Below are 3,055 nucleotides of genomic sequence, written 5' to 3' on the forward strand. Positions count from 1 at the left end.
AGATAGGGAGGTTGTCGGGTCTGGAGGATGTTTACAGAGATAGGGATTGTTGTAGGGGCTGGAGGAGGTTACAGAGATAGGGAGCGTTGTAGAGGCTGGAGGAGGTTACAGAGATAGGGAGGGGTTTTGGGGCTGAAGGAGGTCACAGAGATGGGGAGGGTTGAAGGAGCAGGAGGAGGTTTCAGAGATGGGAGGGTTGTAGGGGCTGGAGGAGGTTACAGGGATAGGGAGTGTTGTTGGGGCTGGAGGAGGTTACAGAGATATGGAGGTTTGTAGGGGCTGGAGTAGGTTACAGAGATAGGGAGGGTTGTAGGTGCTGGCGGAGGTTACAGAGGTAAGGAGGGTTGTAGGGGCTGAAGGAGGTTACAGAGATAGGGAGGTTTATAGGGGCTGGAGTAGGTTACAGAGATAGGGAGCGTTGTAGTGGCTGGAGGAGGTTACAGAGATAGGGAGGGGTGTAGGGGCTGGAGGAGGTTACAGAGATAAGGAGGTTTGTAGGGGCTGGAGTAGGTCACAGAGATAGGGAGGTTTGTAGGAGCTGGAGGAGGTTACAGAGATAGGGAGTGTTGTAGGGGCTGAAGGAGGTTACAGAGATAGGGAGGGTTGAAGGGGCTGGAGGACGTTACAGAGATATTGAGGGTTGTAGAGGCTGGTGGAGGTTACAGAGTTAGGGAGGGTTGTAGGATCTGGAGGAGGTTACAGAGAGAGGGAGGGGTGGTTGGGGTTGGAGTAGGTTACAGAGATAGGGAGGTTGTCGGCACTGGAGGAGGTTTACAGAGATAGGGATTGTTGTAGGGGCTGGAGGAGGTTACAGAGATAGGGAGGGTTGTAGAGGCTGGAGGAAGTTACAGAGTTAGGGAGGGGTGTAGGGGCTGAAGGAGGTTACAGAGATAGGGAGTGTTGTAGGGACTGGAGGAGGTTACAGAGTTAGGGAGGGGCTTAGCCGCTGAAGGAGGTGACAGATATAGGGAGGGTTGTAGGGGCTGGAGGTGGTCACAGAGATAGGGAGGGATGTAGGAGCTGGAGGAGGTTACAGAGATGGGAGGATTGAAGGGGCTGGAGGATGTTACAGAGATAGGGAGAGGTGTAGGGTCCGGAGGAGGTTAAAGAGATAGAGAGGGGTGTAGGGGCTGGAGGAGGTTACAGATATAGGGAGGGTTGTAAGGGCTGGAGGAGGCTACTGAGATAGGGAGGAGTGTAGGTGCTAGAGGAGGTTACAGAGATAGAGAGGGTTGTAGGGGCTGGAGGAAGTTACAGAGATAGGGAGGTTTGTAGGGGCTGGAGGATGTTACAAAGATAGGGAGGGTTCTAGGGGCTGGAGGAGGTTACAGAGATAGGGAGGGGTGTAGGGGCTGGAGGAGGTTACAGAGATAGGGAGGGTTGTAGGGGCTGCAGGTTACAGAGATAGGGAAGTGTGTAGGGACTAGAGGAAGTTACAAAGATAGGCAGGGTCGTAGGGGCTGGAGGATGTTACAGAGACAAGGAGGGGTGTAGGGGCTGGTGGAGGTTACAGAGATAGGGAGGGGTGTCGGTGCCTGGAGTAGATTACAGAGATAGGGAGGGATGTAGGATCTGGAGGAGGTTACAGAGTGAGGGAGGATGTCGGGTCTGGAGGAGGCTACAGACAATAGGGAGGGTTGTAGGGGCTGGGGGAGGTGACAGAGATAGGGAGGGTTGTAGGGGGCTGGAAGACGTTACAGAGATAGATAGGGTTGTAGGGGCTGGAGCAGGTTACGGAGATAGGGAGGGGTGTAGGGGCTGGAGGAGGTTACAGAGATGGGAGGATTGTAGGGGCTGGAGGACGTTACAGAGATAGGGAGGGTGTAGGGTCTGGAGGATGTTACAGAGATAGGGAGGGTGTAGGGCTGGTGGATGTTACAGAGATAGGGAGGGGTGTAGGGGCTGGAGGAGGTTACAGAGTAGGGAGTGTTGTAGGAGGCTCGAGGAGATTACAGAGATAGGGAGGGTTGTAGGGGCTGCAGGAGTTTACAGAGATAGTGAGTGGTGTAGGAGCTGGAGGAGGTTACAGAGATAGGGAGGATTGTAGGGGCTGGAGGATGTTACAAAGATAGGGAGGGTTGTAGGGGCTGGAGGAGTTTACAGTGATAAGGATGTTCGTAGGCACTGGAGGATGTTACAGAGATAGGGAGGGTTGTAGGGGCTGGAGTGGGTTACAGAGATAGGGAGCTTTGTAGGGGCTGAAGGAGGTTACACAGATATTGTGGGTTGTAGTGGCTGGTGGAGGTTACAGAGATAGGGAGGGTTGTAGGATGTGGAGGAGGTTACAGAGTGAGGGAGGGTTGTAGGGGCTGTAGGAGGTTATAGAGATAGGGAGGGTTGTAGGTGTTGGAAGAGGTTACAGAGATAGGGAGGGTTGTAGTGGCTGGAGGAGGTTACAGAGATAGGGCAGGTGTAGGGGCTGGAGGAGTTTACAGAGATGGGAGGATTGTAGGGGCTGGAGGACGTTACAGAGATAGGGAGGGTGTCGGAGCTGGAGGAGGTTACAGAGATAGGGAGGGGTGTAGGGGCTGAAGGAGGTTACAGAGATAGGGAGGGGTGTAGGGGCTGGAGGAGGTTACAGAGCTAGGGAGCGTTGTAGGGGCTGGAGGAGGTTACAGAGATAGGGAGGATTGTACGGGCTGGAGGAGGTTACATAGGTAGGGAGGGTTTTAGGGGCTGGAGAAGGTTACAGAGATAGGGAGGTTTGTAGCGGCTGAAGTAGGTTACAGAGATAGGGAGGGTTGTAGGTGCTGGAGGAGGTTACAGAGATAGGGAGGGTTGTAGGGGCTGGAGGAGGTTACAGAGACAGGGAGGGTTGTAGGGACTGGAGTAGGTCACAGAGAGAGGGAGGGTTGTAGGGGCTGGAGGAGTTTACAGAGATAGGGAGGGTTGTAGGGGCTGAAGAAGGTTACAGAGATAGGGAGGGGTATAGGTGCTTGAGGAGGTTACAGAGATAGGGAGGGATGTAGGGGCTGGAGGATGTTACAGAGATAGGGAGGTTTGTAGGGCCGGAGTAGGTTACAGAAGTAGGGACCGTTGTAGGGGCTGGAGGAAT

This window comes from Carcharodon carcharias, chromosome 35 (assembly GCF_017639515.1).
Source record: "Carcharodon carcharias isolate sCarCar2 chromosome 35, sCarCar2.pri, whole genome shotgun sequence".
NCBI lineage: Eukaryota > Metazoa > Chordata > Chondrichthyes > Lamniformes > Lamnidae > Carcharodon > Carcharodon carcharias.